This window comes from Hippopotamus amphibius, chromosome 7 (genome assembly GCF_030028045.1).
Source record: "Hippopotamus amphibius kiboko isolate mHipAmp2 chromosome 7, mHipAmp2.hap2, whole genome shotgun sequence".
In the NCBI taxonomy this organism is placed as follows: Eukaryota; Metazoa; Chordata; class Mammalia; order Artiodactyla; family Hippopotamidae; genus Hippopotamus; species Hippopotamus amphibius.
This window is the reverse complement of record NC_080192.1, coordinates 13,882,793-13,907,389: the sequence shown is the minus strand read 5'-3', so window position 1 is coordinate 13,907,389 and position 24,597 is coordinate 13,882,793. Positions and strand designations below refer to the sequence as shown.

The following is a 24,597-nucleotide window of genomic DNA, read 5'->3' as shown; positions in this document are numbered from 1 at the left end:
GACCTCAGTTAAAACAGAGGGTCACTGCCTTCACACCACTGCTCAACTCCTTCCCAAATGGCACACCCCACAAGTCAAAAGCCACGAACACTTCCCAGGCATCTGACATCCCCAAGGCCCCAGCTGGCTCCATGGTATTAAAACACCCAAGATAACTGACAACATCGGGGACGTGTGCAGTCTTCTATTCAAGCTGCGGTAAACAGCACTGCCATGAAGCCCTCCAACAGGCTCCCCTCTACCCAGCTCCATCTCTTCTTTTAGATTCTATATGTGGGGACAGCACATTCCTAAAAACAGAATCATGCAGGTAAAGGGTAAGCACAAGTTATAGTCCTTGGGATGAATCAGCAGTTTACTCTCCAGAAAGAGTGATGTTCTGTGACCAGCAATTCAGATGCGACAGCCATTGGTGGCGCCCTGGCTTTATTCCAGCACCGAGCTAGGCACCTCCCTTCCATTCTCTCTTTTCAGTATCCCACAAAGGTCAGTTAGCCCCACTCAACTGATGCAGAAAGCGAGGTCATAAAATAAAACGACTGGCCCAGGGCAATACAGATCTTTTGGAGACGGGGCTGGGAGAAGCATCTAAGTCCTGGATCCCCCCAGTTCTGTTGTATCTGCTGAATTACTCAGATCTTGGAGCTTTCCCACATGAGTCCAACAGCGTTCACTTATTAATGACAACCGCAGGCCAGGTTCTAGACTGGGTACTTTATTACATACACTCCTGCATCCACCCAAGTCAATGAGGCAGTCGTAACGGCGATGCCGCCGCTGATGAGAATGGCAGCAACCCACTCCTGAATGCTAACACGTGCGAGGCATTGTGCAAAGCACTTTACGATCATCTTTTAACTCTCAAAATCTATGAGTGAGGCACTCATAGGCCCAGTTTTTAGATGAAAGGAGTGAAGCTCAGCAGAGTCTTCCCTCAAGAGTTCCACAGATTATAAATGGAAAATACATCCATCAATACATGGATTTGAACACAGGGTTGTCTCCCAAACTAAGCATTTTATCGCAATGCTAGACTGCCCCAACAGCCAGCATCATCTGGTGGGTGGCAAGGAAGAAGGTTTCTAAAGAAGATGGTGAGAAAAATCAGCATTCCGTTTTGGTTCCTCCTCCCCACGATGTGCTAGCTGTGTGCAGTTTGATCGGTGCTGCGTTTATTTCGATGCCCTCCAACTGGCTGCATACAAATGCACGTCTTTCTCTTCTGAGCACTGCTTCCCGTTATAGCGCAAAGGAGAATCACAAGGGTCAGCCCACATCCCGGAAAGGGCCTCCAACGGCAAGGAGGGACCTTCTCATCAGAGCCCAGGAGAGTACAGGGAGGCTCCCTCTCTGAGGCACCCTCTGCAGTGCGGAGGCAGGAACAGAAAGATGAGGACTCCTCGAAAGCAGCAAAAGTAGCTCTGTATAAGGGGAAGAGCATCAGGATGGGAAAGCCATCACAGGCTCAAGTCCCAGCTCTGCCAAAAACCCAGCGTGTGCCCGGGAGCAAGTCAGTCTTGGCCTCACAAACACTAATAAAACTATTAAACAATGTGATGTAATTTTGGGTTCCCCTCTGGAGGGAGTGGGGGAGATTCTCAGTAAAGAATGACTGAATAGCTTAAAGAAAGGATTCAGAAAATCAAGACAAGATACCTGAATCCTAGATTATTTGTATTACTAACCTAAACATCTTAGAGGTTCTTGTCCTCAAAATGCACAGGCATAAACCCATGTGTTGGCCCTTTTCTGTGCTAAAGCAGCTACCATCACAGAGCCTTCCTGATCCTACACCAGTCCACATCCTGGTAATACTGCAGGTGGAAAGCAGACTGAAAAAGAAATCATGACCTCCATCATCAAGTAAGAATTCGATCATCCCTAGGAGATCTGAATTGGCACACGAGACCAATTCCAGCTGAATAATGTTATGACAAATGAAGACATGGGAGGTAGAAGGAAAAAAGCCACTGGCCTTCCTTACTGCCCTGATATGAGCAGGATGTGCTTTTCTCCATCATCCTTCTGCCAACTGCTAAAGGGAGACTGTCCCTGCCCTCTGGCACCAGCAGCCTGAAGGTTTTACTGTGTGTCCATCAGTAAAATACAACGAATGCCCAGGTGAGTAGGAAAAGCATTCAACCTAACATAACAAAATTCATAAAGTCAAGTTTGGCTTGCTGGAGATGCTCTTTTCATCGTAACTTTGGAAGTCTCCAGGTGTTAACAGCTGGAAGTGGTTATCAGGTTCCTCTTGCTGGGGTTTATGGCTACCTTTGCAGTGTACAACTGAGATTTTCCAAGCACACAGGACTTCAGGTACATATACACCAGCAACCCTCCACCACCACCTTTCTCCAATTGCTCTGGCTGCCCAGCCAAACTTATTCCCTGTTCCCAGTTCTTTGGAATCAAAGGAACTTTTTAAAAAACATCAAGCTGCTTGGGGGAAAAAAGGTGTCAATTTGTAAATTCCCTACTTGGCCTTGTCTACCTGCAAAGATATAGAAAAGTCCGGGGGAAGTAAAAGAAGAGGATTGTGTTTCTCTTTTTAGTTTCCAGATGGAGCTGCCTCCCACAGGCTACCCACACACCCAAGTGGCTGATGTCACTGTTGTGATTTTAGTAGTACCGTGCAGGCCTTGGGCAAGTACCCCCATGAAAATCAACAACGGCAAGCACATCTGAGAAAGCCAGAGTGATAAAAACGAGGGAACCAATGCGTCCTTGGCTCTGAAAATGTCTGCTGAATCGCTAAGCAGAGACCCATCGAATGGACATTTGTGCACACGTGCCAGCTGGACGGAGCCAAGGTCTTTGAGAGGTAGAGACACTCGACCAAGCCAACAAAGGGTGAGGGGCTGAGAACGATTCGGCCCCAAATCACCTCACAGGACCCTTAGCAAAAAGGTCTTCGGGCTTCCCAGGTGGCACAGAAGTTAAGAATCTGCCTGCCAATGCAGGGGACACGGGTTCAAGCCTTGGTCCGGGAAGATCCCATATGCCGCAGAGCAACTAAGCCCATGTGCCACAACTGCTGAGCCTGCACTCTAGAGCCCGCAAGCCACAACTCCTGAGCCCATGCACTGTAACTACTGAAGCCCAAGTGCCTAGAGCCCATGCTCCACAAGAGAAGCCACCGCAATAAGCCTGTGCACTGCAATGAAGAGTAGCCCCCGTTCTCCACAACTACAGAAAGCCCATACGTAGCAATGAAGACCCAACACAGCCAATTAAAAAAAAAGTAAATAAGTAAATAAATAAAAAAGTTTTTAAAAAAAGAAAAAAAAAAATGATCTTTGACCATTTCCCAGGATGGATAACTCAGGACTCATCAACCACACAGCCTATAGAAAAGGAGCTTTCAACAGGGCCTGGCACTGCCCCGTGACCAGCCTCCACGATCGAAGAGAAGCTGCTGACACTCAGAGGAGCTGCCAGTTTTAAAGGAATCTAGTTCACATGATGGTACACAGACCCCATGTCTGTCCACCATAAAGGGCACCACCGTAGAAGGTGTGGTGGTAGTAAATGTGTCCACAGAGACCTGGATGGAGACGCCGGCCTGAACCTGTTTAACTTGGCTTTACCAGGATGCCTGCCCTGTGCCACACACCTTAACCCAGACATCATATGACACCTTCTGAGTCACTGCAGCTCTTCAGGTGACTGTCGTTGTAGGTTTCTAGGGCTGCCATAACCAAGGACCACAGTGTGGCTTAAACGATAGAAATTTGCTTTCTCACAGTTCTGGAAGCTGGAAGTCCCAGATCCAGGTGTTGGCAAGGTTGGTTTCTCCTGAGGCCTCTCTCCTTGGCTTGCAGACCGCCATCTTCTCCCTGTATCTTCACATGATCTTTCCTTCCTTCCCCTGTGTCCCAATCTCCTCTTCTTATAAAGACAATAGTCATACTGGATTAGGACAGTCATACTGTCCATACTGGACAACAGCCATATTGGACATGACCTCATTTTACCTTAATTACTCTTTCAAGGTCCCATCTCCAAACACAGTCACATTTCGAGATCCTGAAGGTTAGGATTTCAACATAAGACTATTGAGGGTGTCAACTATAATTGGCATTTGTCATCTACCTCTACAAAGATCAAAGCGTGTGCTGCTGCAGCTGCTGACTGCCAACGCCCCCTGAGAGGTGTTCAGGGTGGAAAGCGGAAATGAGGCCCTCTGTGCTCTGGGAAAACCTGGCAGAACAGGTCGTTAGATAGTTAGATATTTTCAGGATCCAACCTTATGGGCCCCGTTCTTGTATCGCCTCATATCTAGAAAAACACTAAAATCCTTCATGGTGACGACTGCTCCTTGTGACTAGCAGTGACCTTCTGTAAACAATATGTGCTTGATTGCATGTGTTTCCCTTTCGCCAAACCACTGAGCTCCCCCCGTGCCTCTCTGGAACAGTTTCTCAGAGCTCTCTGGGATGCCATCTCCCAGGCTGCAGTCTTAATTTTGCCCCAAATAAAACTTAACTCGCAACTCTCACGTTGTGCATTTTTTTAAGTCGACAAGGGGGAGAGGTCAACCCATCAAAGTCAGTACCATCTTTACACCACTGAGGGACATGAGACACACAGGAAGTAAATGACCTCTCAAAAGCCACACCACTCGTTTGCAGTGGACCTAGGATTAAAATCCATAATTCTTTAGACTCTAAAAACATGATCCTTTCACTCCAAAAGAGCGGCCTCCAACCTGTGCTCGGGAAAGTTAAGTAGCTTACCAGAGGGTCACAGATCTAAAAAGTGTGATACCAGCACTTGCACCCAGAGTCTAGCTAATTTTATCCCAGCAGTTAATTGCATTGAACGTGCCAAGACTACTCAGATTAAAACTGCTCTTTGTTGAACCAGTAGCTGTCTATCATCATAACTCATCCTCCTCTATTCAGGGCTGTCCAGACACCATGATTGTGCACAGCTTCCCATTCTCCATTGCAATGCACCAATTTTAAAAAACCTTCATTGCAGGTCATTCAACTGTAGAATCACGACAACCCTCACAGAGCCCCCATTTGATTGATGTCTGGTCTCCAAATTGGATTTCACGCTTCCTAAGAGCCTCTTGATGGTGCCTAGAGGAAAACCTTGCATGCAGTAGTTAGCTGATAAGTATTTGTTGAATGCACGAATGTATGTATGAATGGATGGGGTAGTCAAGGCAACCTCAAAAGACCCCTCCCAGTTTTAAATTCCATGATTCTGTTGCAGGAGGTGGCACTGGGATTGCTGCTTCTTGGCTGAGGACTGTTCAGACCTGAACCAGTACCTTCCTTTGTATAGTGTATCCTCCTCGACCCAGCCAGCACGTCAGGGCAGCATCACCAACAGAAACGGAAGCGCCCTTGAGGATAACGGCCCTTGCCCGGGGTACAGCATGATGGAGAGCCCTGAGACCAATTAAACTTCCCCCTTAAAATTAATCCCAACACTAACTTGATGTTCTTTCTTCTCTTGCCAGATCCTTGCTGGGTGGAAAGAAGGAAATTTCATAGTCATTATCTAACTCCACTGTCCCTGTGGTCTATGCTCCTATTTGGAAAATGCAATTGTCACTCAACAAATGTCTGTTTGAGTAACTTTATAAGCAAAAGGTTACCATGGGCAGTTTCCAAAGAAGCAGAAGACAACAGCTCATAAAGTAAGGCATTTATTTACAAGTAATTCAAGGAGATAAAAAATACTCGAGAATGCAGAATAATATAATGCAAATTATATTAACACACGTTTAGTTTTTAAGGCATCAGTGAGGCAAAGAATTAAATGGGAAACCAAAACTGGAAACCCTGCCCTTGACCCTAGGAAATAGCTAGGTCTGGGTCTAACGGACGACCATGGAGGTGCATTGACCAGGGTGTTGAGCAAGTGAGGGAGGACAGTGGTTTAAATTAAAGGCCCAGAAGCCATACCACGTGTCATGGGGAAAGGGACAGAAAGCAGGTGGGGCTGTGTGGGGATGGAAGATGGAGCTGACAACCGCAGGGTGCAGGGGGACCCCGGGGGGCCATGAATGGTCCTTTCAGTGGAGGCATTTAGACCAGACACAATGGGCACCAGAAACCCATTCAATTATCTTAAGCAGAGGAACAAAACGATGCGAGTGGTTTCTGAGGAATTTATAGCATTCCAACTGCACTGCTTTGATTGGAGTAGAATGAATCCAGGAAGGTGGCCCCAACAGCAGGCATGATGACTCAGGGGCAGTGAGGAGGTCTCATACACTACAGAAGGAGACAGCAAAGTTTTTGAAAACCAGGGTCACATTTCAACAGGAGGTCATTGCCCCAACAATGGAATACTAGAGTGGAATATAAATATCGTGTGACATTTTGCTCCAAACACAAGTAATAATTCAGACCTTTCCAAAGCAACAAATCACAGAACTGGAAAAGAGCACTGACAGCAAACTGCTCCAAACCCTCGCTTTAAGAAGTCATTTGTGCATCATTTATGGAGCCCATACTGTGTACGAGGCACTGTGCTAGGCACAGAGCAGATGTGAGCATGCCAGGTATTGTACGAGAGGTAACGGGATGAGAAACACCTGACTCCAACTTAATTCCTCAGAGGGGTGGAAGTTTCACAAGGTGAACGAAGTGGAATCAAGACAGAAAAGAGAAATGAGTCTGTGCTAAGGTGCAAGGGCAAAGTGTGTCCTCAGGGCTACCAAATGTGTCAACTTCTGGAGCCGAGGGATGGAGGGATGGAAGGACAGAGGGATGTAGCTGCAGCAAGAGAGGAAGAAACCGAGACTCCAAGAGCAGACTGGATTGATCTCTTTCAAGGGTTCTACCCTCTGTGTTACAATACTCTGCCAAACCCAGCCTCAACCCAAATTCTTCATACCTGCATTTAAATGTGTCCTAAAATGCTAAATGGAATAGGAGTCTGAGGAATGCTCTGGAAACCAAGACTGGGGTTGATCATCTTACCGCAGAGAAGGGAGGTAAGTTGCCCACAGTAGACCAATACACATGGTGCTGTTAGGAAGAAAATATGTGCTGCCTCCGGCCAAACGACACGAGCAGCAACACCCTCGAGACCAGACAGAGTAGGGAAAAGCAAGCAGAAATGTGGGGTTTAAATAGAAGTTGCTTCTTCCAGCTTTCACAAAATAAAGATAAGAACTCGTGCTCGCTGCATATTTAGCAGTGCGCCATTTTATAGACAAGGAAATTGAGGTCCAGAGAAGGAGAGTAACTTTTACCAATCACTCAACCACTAGAAGCCAATGCCAAGATTCAACCCTAGGTAGTTTGCCTCTAGAGAGCTTTGATCACTCCTGCTACCCCATTCAACAACCCTGTGGGGTGAAGAACAAGATGGCGGGCACTACCTTGGTAGGGAAGCCAGGAACCTGGATGCCAGGCCTAACCCTGGACATGAACAGCCTTGGACCAGTAAGGACACCAGCCTCAGCTGGAGAAATGGTCCTTCCTTGAGCATCCAAGCTGTCTTGAGGCAGGCAGGATCCGATGCTTCATGGCACCTGAGGCCTTAAGGGGAGTGTTCACTGAGGCCAGGGACCCACAGGCACTGCAGAATGACAGTCCAAACACTGGGCAACTAGGTGAGCCACATACTCCACGCCATCACTGATGGAAAAAGATCGAGAAATCTCAACTTGGCTCTGAAGGTGATCAAGACACAGAAAGGAACAGGTGCAGAACTGGAGGAAACCAAGAGTGGTTAGAGTCACAGCAGTTGAGAAAGACAGGGATGGAGAGAGAGAGAGAAGATAGAGGTGGAAGAATGGAGGGAGAGGAGGATGGAGAGGGGGACGGATGGAGAGGGGGACAGATGGAGAGGGGGACGGATGGAGAGAGAACGAGAAGGATGGAGTGGTGGATAGAGGGATGAAGGGATGGGAAGAGGGATGGGGGGATGAAGGGAGAGAGGGATAGAGGGAGAATTTGTGTGTGTGTGTGTGTGTGTGTGTGTACACATGTGGTATCATGCATCCTACTGAGGCCAGCAACAAAAGCTAGTACACATACTAGTCTTTAAAAACAAAAAAGGAAGTAGAGGCATACACAGGGCGAAGAGCCAGTAACCTTGGCCCCCAACATTCCTCAGCAGCCTCAACCAGAGTCAAGTTTAAATGATGTCCCTAATGCACAGACGCTAGTGCTTTCAGGAATTTGCCTTACATGGCAGTTGTACTCAGAGGTGTGCTATAAATATTTGGTGATGGTGACAACAACAGCTACTCATTTACAGCAACCTAAGCTGCCTATCCCCACAGCTAATTTGTTTTGTGTTTGTCCTCAAAATCTCCCCTTTATGAACCTCTTCATTTTGAAAGCAAAATCATATCACTTGAGGGCTGAGATTTGCTTAGAAGCTTGGAGCTTCATTTCATATCAATTTCTTATAATTAATCAGTTTTATTTAAAAAGGAGGAGGGGGATAGATATATCTAAAGACCAAGGAAAATGGATACAGCGTAGAGAACAATTATACATAATAGTCCCAGAAGGTTTAGCTGTTCAGATGATCATTAAAGAAATGGATGGAGTTAGTTTTAAAAAAATATCCAGCTCCCTCTGCCTCCCCGGAATTGGATAAAGAAAAACAAGAGGGCTATCTCTACTTCCTTCTGGAACCATATTAAAATGTATCCCCAGACAGCCTTTCACGAACAACCTCCCACCTTGGCTACGCCTCTAGTATATAAATGCAGGGCAGCACCTCTGGCTTTTGGAAGCACATCAATTGCAGTTTGGGGTTTACTCATTACTGTAGTTATTGGTGGTTTATTTTAAACACTCCAGCCAGCACACACACGACTGTACACAGCAAACCAGGTTGACAGTATTTAATCTGACCGTTCCTTAATTATCTAGTCGATGGTTCTGTTTTAGGCTTCCGGCCACCTCCCCCCACCCCCGGTATAAATTTCTTAAGTTATAAATGGTAAATCCCTGTATCTGTTTACTCTTCTTCTTTGATAGTTAGCATTAAAAATCTGCACCCACCGGTCAATAATGATGGACTGGACCATCTTGGAAACTGGTCCAGGCAACTGGGGACTGCCTCCTGCCTTTCTACTAAGTTGGCTAAGACAGCTGGAAGGATAGTGGGAATGATGGTGACATCACCATGGTGACAGACAAGCCAGAAGTGGTCTCCCTACTCTATCACGTGACCATGTAACGCCAAAGAAATGAAAAAGTCCATCTCTGCCTGGAAGGATGAAAGTGCCGGCTCTAGAGTCAAACAAACTAGTTCAAATCTTGGTCTCTTTGCCTGTGCACCCTTGGGTATATCCCTTCCCTCACTAAGCCTGTGGCCACATCTGTAAACTGGGGGAAGGAATTATATCTACTTCATAGGATCAAATGGGCAAAGCCAAAATTGAGATAAAAGATACCACACTGGAGATACAGAGAAGGAATCACTGCTTTGATCAACAGATCAATTTGATCAATTGAGAAGTGTAATACAAACGTACCTGAGTAATAAAACAATCAAAGATGGGAAAAACAAAAGAAACTGGGAAACAGTCTGCAGTGTCCAAGTAAAATGGACCATGACGTTGTCCCAACTTGCCACCCAACTCGCTCCTACATCGGTCCACCACCGCCCCCTCCAAGACCGGCCAATCGCACACAGCTCTCTGACCCATTCAAACCTCACTCTGGCCTCCCAGGCACCTGAATTCCAACGTAAGCCACCTCAGATTACGGAAGGATGCAGGGTGGCAACCTCACATGTACTGAGCATCTGAAGATGCAGATATGGCACCAGTGAGGCATCTTAGGGATGATGCTATCAGGAGTGGTAGGAGGGGAGGGATGGAATTAGTCTCTCAATGCCTCACCTCGCTTCATCACCATGCCCTGCTGCGTCTGGGCTCCTCAGCCCTTTACTCATATGGAAAAAGTGAGGCTCAGCAGGTTAATTTCCTCATCCAGCATCCCCTTGTCTGCCCCCCAGTTTAGGAATGTCAACTCAGCTCCGAAGTCCTCCAAGGACCCCCTGGCTCACTCCAGGCCGTCCTCTGGAGTTCAAGTCACAAGCAGTCCCCAACTCAACATCCTCAGGAGGCACGCTGCCAGAAGGACTTTGTGCAAGTGGGGGAGAGACATGAGGGGAACAACATGGAGAGAAAGGAGCCTAGATGGGAAGCAGGGGACCTGAAAGACATGCTCAACTAGTGGGGTCCTTGCCTTCTGCTCGCTTGGTCTTTTACGAGAGGCTTGGGCTAGAAAGAATCAGAGTTGGACTGTTCCCCCTGAAAATCCTCATTTTACACAATCAGAAGCTGAGGTCTGGAGAAAAGCAAGCAACTGGGCAGCAAGTTCTTGGCCAGGTCAGGACTAGAACCCAGGGTACCTACCTATCATCCAGGGGCTTTCTCCACATCTTCACATCAACACAAGCCACTCCACCATCCACAAAGCCCTCCTCACTACTCCTCAGAGGCACCACAGATCCCCTGTCATTCTGCTTCTTTGAGTTAATATTCTAAGGGCAGGTTGGTACCCTGGTATCAGGGTGACACCTGGGCGATTACCTGGTCCGTAAGTGGTCTCTCCAGGCCAGCTTTGCTCCCATCCCCTACACTGCAGTGGCCCTTTTGCTAAACTGCAAAGCAAACATTCTTCCATGGCTCCTCCACTGACTAGAACAGTAGCTCCCAACTTAAGTGGACATCAGAGTCACCTTGAGGTCTGGCTAAAATGTACGAATGTAGGGCCCCACACCTCCCAGGCCTCTGCTGCAGTAGGTCTGGAGTAGAGTCCAGGAATTTGCATTTCAAACAAGTTCTAGGTTCAGAAATTCTCTCTCCCAAACTCCCCCACCCAGTGACATGTGGCAGGGATCGCAAATGAGACTCCCACCTGAGACTCCAGCGGCATCAGACACGCCCGGCACCGAAGTTGCTCTACTTTCAGATGCAGCTCAAATCTCTCCTGTGATCACAGACAGATGTCACTGAGCAAAGGACCCCGTACTGACATGCTGTGGGTCCCAGCTGGCAGTGGGCTCTCTTTTCACTGCTCTGAAACCAACATTAAGAAACCTCTCCAAGGAGTTACAAACCATCCACAATTTATTTAATTTTGAGTTAATTCTCCATCACTAACTACTAATTCCAATTTCATGTTTCCCTCTAGATAAATTGTTCCAACCCTTTGCACAATCTATGCCCAAATTTCTACCTCATCCCATATGCTTAAGAGTGACTCAAACAGGTAGCCCTCACTTTGTGAAATAGAGGCAAATCTTCAAATATATTTCCATGAAGTCATTCCCATGCCCTTCGGTTGCCAGATTTAGGAGAAAAATACAGTACATCCAGTTAGATTTGAATTTCAGATGAACTAAAAAAATTTTTTAGCTATAAGCATGTCCTCTGCAATATTTGGGATATACAAAGATTAAAAATTGTTAAGTGTTTATCTGAAATTCAGATTTGTGTTTATCTGAAATGCAGATATAACAAAGAGCTAGGACACCCGGGAACTCATCCAAAAAATATATGTTGAGCCTCTACTAAGTGTTACTTGCTACAAATACAAGACATACAGGCAGGGGTGTGTGGTAAATGTTTAAGAAGTATCTGTTGGGGAGGGGATGGTTTTCAGTATTTGCTGAGGCTTGGAGTTCCTGCAACCAGCTTGCAAAATATGAGGAGACCAAAAGGCCAGCAGAGATGCCCACCCGGAGCCCCAAGGTTATTGAGCCACATGACTCATGGCAACAACGAGCTCCCTCTAAGATGTTACACAGCAAGACAAATACATTCTTATTTAAGCCACCATTAGTTGGATTTTCTGCTACCAGCACCAAAATAATTTCCAACTGGTACACAAAAGATATTCCTCTTTGCTATGTATGTTATCTTCTGCCTCTTCAAGCAGACCAAAAGTTGTTTCTGTTTCTTTCCTTCTTTCATTTACTCATTCATCCATCCATCCACCCACCCAACACACACAGTGTACCATTTGTCTATTTATTGTTATTCCATCATAATATCCAAGGGTGCAATTCTTTAGGGCTATGGGGAGACATCCCAATTAGTGCCTCTGGTTGACTCTCCAAGAGTCAATCACCAATGTTTACCATCAAGGGCCTCTTTCAAAGAGTATTTTGTAAATCTGCCCCCAGATGCTACCACAGAGTAAGGGCTTTTTTCCTTCCAGTATGGATAGTCCCCAGACTCTATCCTCACCTACTCAGTACACTTCCTTGGGGTCAGGTTACAACCCTGTAGAAATCCAAAAAAGCCATGGAGGAGCCCTTGAGGACCAATAAATCCATTCCTGGACACTCCAGTACCCACAGCGGGACAGGTTATCTGAGAAGGCTGCCGACCCAACAGATGCTTCTCTTGTAAACAATCCCAAGCACTCATGACTGTGCTTAAGAAACCAACTGGCACTTATTTCTCTCTCCGCCGCAACAAATGGAAAAGGACACAACGCACGAAGGATGAAGGTTACCAGAACCATACATGGAACCACTTAACCAACCACGTCCTAAAATTTCATTTCAGATATACTCCTCCGAAGTCACTCTGTCCCAGCGAGTCAGGCTGTCCGTCCCTATTCGAGCCCTCCTGTGCCGGGCCTCCCCGTTCCTCTCACCATTAATTTCCATCTCTGAGACATCCTTTCATCTGTCATCATTCTTTTATTCCTCCCATCTCAGCTCTAAAGTTTTTCTCTTTCTAACCTCCAGGTTCCTGCAATATTTTGCAATATAAGCCATGTAAAAAGAGGCTCAATCACAATACTGCAGTGTGTACAACCTTTTCTATGGCACTCAGACAATTCCAGGTACCGTCTTTACTTCTCCTTTAATCAAGCCAAATGGCCTATTATTTATCATCAATGCACAGTCCCTTATTAGCACATTGACTATGTCTAGAGAGCAAATGCCCAAGGACGTCAATACCTTGAGGTATTGATCCAAGAGGCAGACCATAACAAACACCCCGGATTTAGATTCTTGGCTAAGTGGCGGGCCATCAGAACCACAGCTGGCTCATCGGACCACGCTGTGTGGAGCCAAATCAGATGCTGGGGAGAAATCTAAAGACAGTGACCAATTTATGAGGGGAACGAGGTGGACAAATAAGAAGATAAACAGACAGGAGGCTTCTTAGAGGAAATCTGTTCACACTGAGGATAATTAATGAATGTGTTGACTGGACTCCCCAAGGCAATCACGAAAGCTGCAGCCATGATGATTTTAATAGACTTAAGTTCTTATTGGGTGGAAACAACACAAGCCAGTAATGAGCTGCCTGGCTATGTGGTCAATGGGCTGAGCTCTTTCCTTCCTGATCCATGATTACTTTACTGCGGATGAAATAGTCACCCCCACCCCCAACTCAGCATCATTTTCAGCTTCAACCAGCCTGGGACTGCACCATCTAGAGGAGAACACCTTATCTCTAAATGCCCTGGACAGGTCCGTCATTGCCTGTGTGTCCCACCCTGACTCCACCCTCCCCTCTACTGATCACACCAGCCAGGGATGCCTGATCCAAGAGGGTAACTGGGGGCTTCAACCAGCAGTGCCGAGCCAACCATATTTATTCGCACAGAAATTTTAAAGAAGGCACAAAAAGAAGTTCTCACTGGTGGTAGGTGCCTAAACTGACAGGCATTTAGAGTTGGGGCTGGAAGACCATACTGGGTTGTGTAAAAGAGGAAAGAACAGAGCAAGCTGAACAGGTGAAGGGGAAGAGAACACAGCTATTGAACAAAGACACCAAGGAGAGTACACGGGGTGGAGGAATGAGAAAGAGAGCAAGAGAGTCAGAGGAAAAAGATGGAGAGAGAGTGACGAGAAGACAGGACTAGACAGACCCTATGGCCTCCTACATCCAAGAAGAAAATGTCTTGATTTCAAAATTTTCAGGTAAAAACTGAGATGTACTTCCTGCTGCTGGGTTTTTGGGCATGTACCTAAGTCTCATAAACCACACAGTCATCCCCCTTTTCGAACTTGAGCAGATCTGTATGTGTTGCAATTAAATATGCAGGATTAGAACTTGCATCAACACGAAAGCCTCTTCTTGAGCTACGTACAAAGGTTACTGTCCTTTTAAAGCCAAAACACGCCTCCACCCAACAAACGTTTGTTGAACATCTTCCGTCTCTGACCTTGTACTTAGCGCTGGGTTAGAGAAATGAATCAAAACACAGCTGGTACCCACCCATGGAGTGCGGGAAACAGAAGGGAGATGTCCAAGCACACACAATTATGAGCCAGTCTGTAAGTGCTATTTATAACTGGTGTTAGCAAGGGGGCATGTGGAAACACAGAGCTTCCGCCAGGCAGGGGACAGGTGGGCGCTGGTCGAGAAAGTCATCCTGGAAGAAGCAACATCTAAGTCCCAACAACAACCAAGAATCAGTGAGGCGAGGTGAGGAGAGGAGAGGAGAGAAGGGCACTCCAGGCAGCCTGGCTCCAGTCGGGTGCCAGAGCTGGCTCCTGCTGGTGGGAGAATTTACACCATAGAAATGGGCAAATGCTACATGTCAGGCCCTTTTAAAAATCACTCTTTTCTGAGAACTGGTGGACCAGGGCACACCTGAGGTCCAAGGCTGGTGAGGATGGTTTGTGGTTATGCAAGGTTGACATGTAGGATGTCAGAGAAGGAACTAGCCAGAGATACAAAGTGGACAGGGGCCACTCTGAACAGATCCAGAGATTTACACTGTCCTAAGCCATTGTGGGGCAGGGGAGGGGTTAAGGAGGTGAAACGGGTGGTTGAAGTGATGTGGCTGCACAGCAGAAGGTGGGTGCTCACAAAAGCTGGAGCAACTGAAGCCAAGGGCTGCTGGAATGAGAGGCTCCAGGACTGCCATTCCCATGCGGAGCACTGGCTCAGCTCCGGGCGGGGGCGGGGCAATTCTTTGGGTGCCTAGTGCCTATGGGATTCCCGAGGCAGTGGAAGGAAGCCAGAAATCCAGAGCAGTAAAGGCAAATCAAATTTTGATGGAGGGACTTCCCTGGCAGTCTGGTGGTTAAGACTCCATGCTTCCAATGCAGGGGGCGTGGGTTCAATGCCTGGTCAGGGAACTAAGATCCCACATGCCCTGCGGTGGGGGGAAAAATTATGAAAAACAAAACCAAAAACAGAGGCAGAAGGAAGTAGGATTCAGTAGCGTGGTGTCGACTAAACAATGTAACTGGGCTTTATTATTCGCAACCACTTGTATGACTGACATTTTTAAATAAAAGTGACTTTGGCATTAGGTGTTATGTAGGAGAAAGAGTTCTGAACCGGCTTTAGATGGAAACTTTGGCTCTCCAGCTGTATGACCTCGGCAAGTCACTGAACCACAGCAAAACATGTATTCCTTCTGAATCTCAATGGTCTCATTCAGAGAATGTGGGCAAAATACTTGTCTTCTTAGCTTTATTACGAAAACTACATGAAAATCTGAGTATGTGAGTCTCTCCTAAGTACAATACTTGACAATTATGGGGGATTGATCATAAAGTTAGTGATTCCCCATTTAACCTAAAGGTCTGGATGAATTGAGGCAAAGAATAAGGAAGGTTACAAAGCCATGAGCGCAAAGAAGAAATGCATTCATGAACATTTTCACGAAGTGTCTGGAACCAACGTCTTTTAAGCCAAAGCTGGGCTCCCAACTGAAGAACATCGTACAAATTGGAGACGAAAGACCAGGGCAGCTGGAGAATAAACATGGGTGGTGCTCCTTTTAAGCTGATTGGTCAGTATAGGCTAAAGATACAGAAGAAAACCTATGAGTGGTTTGAGGACAAACAGAACTCTCTTCTCAAAGAAGCTCTAGACTTCGTATCCCCTCTGCATGTAAAACCCATTGATTTGGTCTGAGCAGTACCTTCCTTACTGCTAAACGGGAACAGAAAAGCCTTATGTGCAACCCTGACTCCATCTCTTATTTTTTAGCTTTGTCTTTGACATGCTAGTTTATACCCATTGGTCAGAAGTACAGCAAAGCACCTGGATAAGAAGTTATTTTGTCAATTCTAAGTCACTGTGACGATACCAGTGATGACGAGCCACAACTACTGAGCCCATGCACCACAACTACTGAAGCTAAAGATGCTATTAAAAGTCTTTCAATGATATGAAGATAAGTTGAGACCTACAATGTGCATGGAACTGGACGTTACGGGGACACACCATTCCTGCCCTCGGAATCAAGCGGACAGAGAACGTCACACGACAGTCACAGCGGAAGGCTCGCAATAACAACTCCCACAAGGGAGGGAGGTACTGTGGCAGCCATAAGGAGGGAAAAAATAATCCTGAGCAGACAGAACAGGGAGCAGCACTGGTAGAGGAAACAGGGAAGATGGACTCTGTGGAGAGGATGGGGTTGGCGTAGGGAGGAGGCGGGTCCTTACAACAGAGAGACAGAAGAGGGACACACGCATCTGGGGAATCAACTCTGATGGCCAAAGTATGGGTGTGTGGAGAGCTGGGGTTGTAAGTGGGAGATGAGGTTGGTGGTGGGGGGGGCCTGAATGGATTGATAGACTTGGAAAGGAAAGCTAGAGGAAGATTCTGGAAGGTAGTAAACACGAAACTGGCCTCTCTTGTTCCCCAGGCAAGAAGGAGCCACGGAAGGCTTTTGAACAGGAGGGGTGCAGGCGCTGAGGATGATTCCTCTGGAATCTCTAGATGAACAGAGGGAATAAAAGGAGGCAGATAAGAGCTAACGAAGGCTTATTCAAACAAGGCAGCCATTAGGGGCAAACACAAGAAAGAAAAATTTCAAGTTGAAAAGAATTTTATGACGCTCTTGTAAAAGGGGAAACCCATTATTGAATTTCCAGGCTGGTGGCAAAGCCAGCCCAGAGTTGGGTTCTTGGGGAAAGCAAGACAACCCCCAAGGTCAGGGAGGAAAGGAAGCATGCCATCTCTGGATCCTCAAGTAATAAGTCCAGGACTTGGTTAGCTCGTAAAGAAGTTCTAGAGACTATGCCCCCACGCCTCCTTCCTTGTATCAGCCAGGTCATTTCTGCAGACATTTCAAGTCCTACTATGTGCAAAGGGGGAAAGAATAAACAAGGCAGTTGCTGGGCTTCCCTGGTGGTGCAGTGGTTAAGAATCCACCTGCCCAGAAAAAGACACACAGATGTAGAGAACAACCATATGAACACCAAGTGGGGAAAGTGGGGAGGGTTGGGGGGGGGAATGAATTGAGAGATTGGGATACCAAATTATACGCTCTAAATATATGCAGTTTATTGTATGTTAACTGTATCTCAATAAAAGTTCTTAAAAAAGAAAAAAAGAAAAAAAAGAATCCGCCTGCCAATGCAGGGGACACGGGTTCAAGTTCTAGTCCGGGAAGATCCCACATGCCGCAAAGCAATTAAGCCCGTGCGCCACAACTGAGCCTGCACTCTAGAGCCTGCGAGCCACAACTATTGAGCCCATGTGCTGCAACTACTGAAGCCTGTGCACCTAGAGCCCATGCTCCACAACGAGAGAGGCCACCTCAATAAGAAGCCTGCGCACTGCAATGAAGAATAGCCCCCACTCTCTGCAACTACAGAAAACCCGCGTGCAGCAACGAAGACCCAATGCAGCCAATAAATTAAAAAAAAAAAAAAGGCAGTTGCTGATTCCAAGGATCTTATACACAGAGCTGTGATACAGGCAGATTTGGGTAAAGGGTATATGAGGTTTTAACCAAGGAATCGTGGTAAAAGGGGATGGGGGTGCAGGATTCAGGGAAGGATGAAGACACTGTTGGAAAGTGGTATTTGTGTTGGACTTGAAAGAAAAAAAGCCCATCTTCCAGGACCCTGCCACCCACACAGCCATCCTCAGCCCCCTTTCCTTTTCCGATTCCCCGTGCATTATGGCATCTTTGGGGGACCTCACTCAGGCCCACAGCTTCCAGCATCACCTTCAGCCTGAGCAGGTCCTGGCCCCAGCCACTGATGCAATCAGGACTCATCACCAAGCCCAGCCCTTGATGGCAGCCAGCACAGAGAAAAGAGTGAGGGATCTGGAAGCATCAGAAGGAAAAACGTGGTAGGCCAGTTCCGACCAAATCAGTTTCCTGCTTTAGAAATGGAGTGACGCTGATACGACAGCTGAAGAAGGCTGTACAATCTTCGAGAGGAAGGGTCAAAGGAGGCTTTGTGGAGAGAAAAGTGTGGACCAGGGACAGCTTGCGGGTGGGGGGGGGGGGAGGGGGGAGGCGCAGGCAGGAGGCCGAGCGAGAGCGACAGAGGACAACAGAGTGGACATGTGTGAGGAAACACAGGCTGGGGAGCAAGAGGTCTGTGGGCAATGGAGAGTGCCAGGGTGACTGGTGGAGTCCCCGCACAAAGCTGAGCGCAAGACAATGGAGTGACAATGACGAAATGTGTATTTTTATTTCCTCCTAAAAATTCCACACACATTCGATGAAAAGGATGGGAAGATCCCTCCTGCATGTCAGGGATGAGGAAAGCAGACAGCACAGCAAGGGTCCCAGGACAAAGAGTCCAGGACACAAAGACAAGGCTGATGATGCTATGGGGTCAGAGGCGTGAACCTGGGGCTGTCAGCCACAGAGTTCTACAAGGCTCGCCCTTCACGCCCTCATCTGTACACCCAGGTGGGCTCATCAACCAGGAGAAAATTATCCCAAGACAGAGAAGGGAGGGGCTGACGTAACATGGACTTGACCCCACTCAGAGCTTTAAACAGGTACTGACTCTGCCAGTACCCAAGTCACGGTACCAGAAACCCATCCATCCCAGGAAAGGGTGAACAAAGGTTCTGTACACTCTTAGCAACTTCGTATTCACACAGAGTCAGCTTTTTTTTAAATTATAGTTAATTTATAATGTGTTAGTTTCAAGTGTACAGCAAAGTAAATCAGTTATACGTATATATACACATATTCTTTTTCAGATTCTTTTCCATTATAGCTTATTACAAGATATTGAGTAGAGTTCCCTGTGCTATACAGTACATCCCTGTTGTCTATTTTATATGTAGTAGTGTGTATACGTCAATCCCAAACTCTTCATTTATCCCTTCCCCACCCCTGCCCCCGCTATCCTCTTTGGTAACCATATTGGTTTGTTCTCTATGTCTGTGAGTCTATTTGTTTTGTCAATAAGTTCATTTGTATCATCTATTTTTAGATTCCACACATAAGCGATATCATATGATATTTGTCTTTCTCAACAGAGTCATCTTAAATGTTTCCTTTCTCAAGCAAGAATGTGTCCATCTAGTGAAGTGAGTCAGAAAGAGAACAACAAATATCGTATATTAACACAAAGATGGGGAATATAGAAAAATGGTACAAATCAACCAGTTTGCAAGGCAGAAATAGAGACACAGATGTAGAGAACAAACATATGGACACCAAGTGGGGAAGGGGGGGGATTGGGGGGCGGAATGAATTGGGAGATTGGGATTGCCATATATACATTACTCATAAGAAAAAAAAAATCAAATTGTACTCTAAGTATATGCAGTTTATTGTATGTCAGTTGTACCTCAATAAAAGTTCTTAAAGAAAAAAAAAAAGAATGTGTCCATCTGTCCATCCATCCATCTTTTCATTCATTTATTCATTCACTGGCTATTACTGAGCGTCCAGGACATGCCAGGCACTCTTCTGGACACTGAACAAGATCAACAAATTGCTGGCCCTCAAGGCATCCACATTCTGGTGGGAGAACACAGAAAAGCAACAGCCTCAACAGTGGCAAAACAGGCAAAACACAGTGGATGTGTCAGGTGGTGATAAGAGCTGTGAAGAAAATAAAGCAAGGAGACACAGGCGGGGAGGGAAGAGGAGGAGGACAGCTGTTTTATAAAGGGCCCTGAGGGAACCGGGAGGGAAGCCGTGAGCTATGATGGATCCTGGGAGAGAGCATTCCCAGAGAGGCCGGAGCAGTGGGCACAGCCAGGAGAGCAGCTGTGGTGGGAAGACGGGAGCTGAAGGGGCAGCAGGAGGAACAGAGATAAGAGAGGAGCTGGTGGAGGTGAGTCAGAGGGGGAGCGGGTGCAGCAGCTCCGGAAGATCCGGGAAGGCCAATGGTCTGATGGAGAGCTGCGAGCAGAGACGCTGTGCAATGTGGCTGAGGGTTGAGAGGACCTCCTGCAGCTGCGTGGGGCAGACACAGGTGGGGTGGCGGTGCTCTGCCCGCCAGATCCTGCAGGATTCTGAATGCACAGGACAGCAGCACCAGCAACCTGACAGTGTCTGTTCTTCCAAGGATCCAGCCGCTCAGAGTCAGAGACTGCTTCTCCCAGGCCAGGGTTCATCAGGAACCAGAGGGCCAACCAACAAGGTCACTCCCTCTCCCCATTGCCATGATCACTGGGAATCAGAAGAGACCTGTCCACCAGGAAGAGGCTAGAGAGCCGGTAAGCCTGCCTCACCATTGTCCTTCTGCTGTATTTAGGTCAGAACAAAACACTCAAGGCAACGTCAGAAGATTCTCCTACCCCATCATAACCTCCTAGAGGGCAAGAATGACAGGTCTACACTCCTCGTTTGTTTCTCCGAGCTTAGCGCCATGTACACAGTAAGTACTACATAAATACTTGGGGGGTTAAATTAAAGAACTACATCATCGTCATGAGAAGAATGGCGATGGTTTTAACAACACTTCATGTCTTACTCTATGCCACTACTTCTCAGCTGAGGGTGACTGCCCCAGGTGATATCTGGCAATGGCTGGAGACATTTTTGATGTCACCACTGTACCTGTGTGCGTTGGGGGTGGGGGCGTGGTGCTACTGGCATCTAGCAGGCTAGAGGCGGGATAAACTGCCAAACTTTATTCAATACAAACAACTTTCAGGCCCCAAATGTCTAAGTGCTGAGGTTGAGAAACCCTGCTTATTTAATCCTCATCACACGCTTTACTTGAAACAACTGGGCCACTGGGACATTAACGTGCCCAAAGAGAGCTTGGTGAGGACCATTCTGAGGCATGAAATGACAACAACATAAGACGACGGGCAGGTCGAGCTGTTTCTACTCTCCACTTTGGACACCAATGATGCTGCAGGGTTTTTCTTCCCTCACATCAACTGCGTGTCCTCCAACCCAGTTCGCTACCTGGAGTTAATGCAAACCCCACAGACGAAGGGCTCAGCCCCACAAGACTGTGCCCCACTTCAGATGCCAGCCACAAGTCTGGGCCTCCTGTACCGCTGACCAACCAGCTTTAAAGTCTGGAGTTCCCAAGATCCCCTCCTGGGGTTTGATGATGTGCTAGACTGACTCACGGAACTCCGGAAAGCACTTTACTTACAACCACTAGTTTATTATAAAGGATACAGCTCAGAAACAGACAGATAGGAGAGATGCAGGGGGTAGGTATGAGGAGACAGGCACAGAGCATCCGTGCCAGCAGGGGGCACTGCCCTCCCAGCACCTCCAAGTGTTCACCAACCCAGAAGCTCGCCAAACCCTTTGCTTTCATGAAGTGGCCCTGGTTGATTAAGTCACTGGACACTGGTGATGAACTCAATGTCCAGGCCTTCTCCCCTCCCAGCTGGTTGCTCTGGCAACCAGTCCCCCCCAAACCCTAAAGCTATTTTGGGGCCCACCAGGTGTCACCTCATTAGCATAAACTCAGGTATGCTTGAAAGGGGCTTATGAACAAAAGACACTCCTCTCACCCCGATCACTCAGGAAATGACAAGGGTTTTGGCCGGTCTGTGTCAGGAACCAGGGCAGAAACCAAATATGTATTTCTAATCATCACACAAGTAAGTAGATAGATAGGTAGAGTGCACCAGACAGGCAGACAGACCGACACAAAATTGAGAAAAATCAAGAAATAGGGAAAAGATGAGGGCATGGACCAAAAGCCTCTCTAAGCCCGGCTCTGCCAAGAATTGGCATGTGGTCCCTGGCCTCCCCCTCCCCACTCTGAACCAGTGCCCACCACTATGAAACTTCAGGAGATGCAGATCACTCCCAGCTTTAACATTTGGGGGCCTAGTTCTTCTCTGGAGCAGAAACATTAGCTTTGTACAAATACTCATCCAACTCGTGGCAACATTCATCATACGAATCTCATGTTCCTTCCCCTTTGCCCAGAGAAGGCAGGAGCACCAAATGCCTTGCTAGATACCCCTCCCTCCTTTCTTCCTTCCAAAAGCATCTGCTGACATCCACCCTGTGCCAAGCACGGTGCCAGGACTGGGAATGTTCGAATACAAGATGCATGAGGTTCCTCTCAACCTGGACCATCTGTGAAGTGTCAGTCATCTACCCAGGCCCAAGGTGGGCAATTTCCCTACTGCAAAACAGATGGGGGGGGAGGCGGCCATGCTGGGACTCTGCCTAACTCTCTAAACAATAAGCAGGGTCAGGGGAGATAGGAAGAGGGCTTCACGAGCAAGAGTACCCCCAAAACTGGACCCCTAGAGAGAAATGTTTTCTACTTCTCATGACAGTGTTGTTCTGTGCTTGTTAAAAAGAATCAAGAGATGTCAGATTGCTCTCAGACATCAAATACAGCAGCTTGGGCTGGTTTGATTAAGCCATTTAATTAGTACCCAACTCTGGGCTGGGCACTGATCCATCTACCATCTGATTCAATCTCCCCATTAAAGGAGGTAGTCGATTTTACCCCGTATATACTGTAATGAGGGAAACAAGGCCCCAGAAGTTTTGCTAAACCACGTGAAGTAAGAGAAAGGGCCGGCATTCACACCTGGGCGTGTTAGTGCCCCGTTCTGCCACCCCACTGTAGTCCTGGGGATGGAGCTGGACCACAGAACATGAAGAGAAATGCAATTTGAGAGCCCTGAGGCTTTGAACCCCGCCATGAACGCTGTCTCATGGAAATGAGATCAAGGCCAAGTTCATTTGTTTGAGGAAGGAGACAGACATGAGTGTTTTCCTTGTCTGGAAAGCATCATCATTATGTCCATTTAACAGATGAAAAAATAAGACACAGAATGTAGTGTGATATGCCTAAGATCACAGATCCACTGTCGAAAAAGGCTGGGACCTCAAACCAAGTCCCTTCTCTAAATGACTAACGTAGGAAACAAAGGCAGAGAAGTCCAGGAAAGGGGGGGAAAGGGGAATTCCTGAGGCTTGGGAAGGTCAGGCAAAGCTTCCTAGAGGAGGTGGGATTTGAGCTGAGCTTTGAAGGATTGGAAGCAGTGGGGCCAACACAGAAAACAACAGCAAGGATGAGCGGCAGCATCGAAGGACTGGGGACAGAGGCCAGGCAGATGGACCTGTGCTCACCAGACCTGACAGCAGATACCAACTGGGCCAATAAACCAAACTAAAATCCAAGTCCAACTCAGAAACTCCCTGCAGACGGTCCTCCACCAATCATGCCACAGAGTTCATATGATTAGACCCTTGCTGACCTTATCAGCCCAACCCCTACTGGTCTTCTCCTGAATTCGTCCATCGACTCTGACACACACCTGAATGGCAGCCTAGAGCTACTATCCTGTAAATTAAAACATTTCCAGGAGATTTATTCCAGGCATACTGTCTGTGGGAAGTTGTCCCTGACACTTAAGACCTACTGCCATGTCCTCCCACCCCCGGGAGGCCATGTCTCCACCCAACGGGTAGGAGACTTGTCTGCACTCCTGGCTTCCCCACTGGGTACTCAGGGCAGGACCCAGAACTCTACGTGTGGGTGTGATGGACACTCAAATATCAAGTACACAAAACAAGACTGAGGATAAAGGAAGAGCAAATACAGATCTGCTCGCTATCTGAAAGTAGTGTTATTCTATGAAACCTTCCTCCTGTAAGCCAGAATGGCCTAAAGCAAAGAAGCAATTACCTCAGGACACATCTTGCTAACGGGTGCAAGATGAAGCACAGATGCTCACAGACTAAGTTGAAAGGTATGTTGGCTTATACTGAGATGCTGAGTGTAGTTCCTGGGGAAAGAGCTTGGCAGGGCCACTCTTGCTGCTGGAGGGTAGGGGGAGGCCAGAGTATTTCTATAAGGGTTTCCTGCAAAACAAACACTGAATGTGCTATTTTTGCTTTTCTTGTAAAAGTGAAAATCTCCTTTGGATTTCTTTCAGTTAGGGAAAAAAGGCTGTAATGGAGGTCTTTCGTAAAAACAGAGTGTCATGAAGTGAACTTTCAAAAAGCGAGGGGTACCTGTACAGCTTTAGGTGGGTGTCTTTTGGCCTAGAGCTGGCCTCAGTTCTCTCAACTCTGCAAAAGAAATAATGCCCAGCTTCCTCTACTTGTCTGGTACCATTTTTAAACGATACATAAAAAAATTAATGAGTGTGACTGAATTTCTAAGAAGTACCCTGGAACCTCTTTATCCAAACAACTGCAGTCACCACCAAAGTACTCACAGTCAGAGGCCACATCATGAACTTTCACGCTGCTGCCACTGCTGGCTGTCACCTTGGCCCCTATCTCAGGGACCTGCCTGTGGGGCCTTGCACAGGCCTCAGTGCCTTTGCATATACTTTTCTGTGTCCAGAACACCACCCACCCTGTTACCGGTGGCCAGGCAAATCACCTCCTGTCACAAACCTTTCCTGACAACCACCTTTGGAGACCCTACAGCGCCCTGTGCTAACTTCCATCATATCACTTTTAATTATGTAATTTCGCTTCACTCTTCTCTCTC

At 47.2% G+C, this 24,597-nt stretch overlaps 1 protein-coding gene across 1 annotated transcript in view; it reads right to left on the bottom strand.

Annotated features, from left to right (window-relative positions):
* The window catches only part of LARGE1 (LARGE xylosyl- and glucuronyltransferase 1), a 558,406-nt gene that overhangs the window by 367,396 nt on the left and 166,413 nt on the right, over positions 1-24,597 (bottom strand). The window lies entirely within an intron of this gene.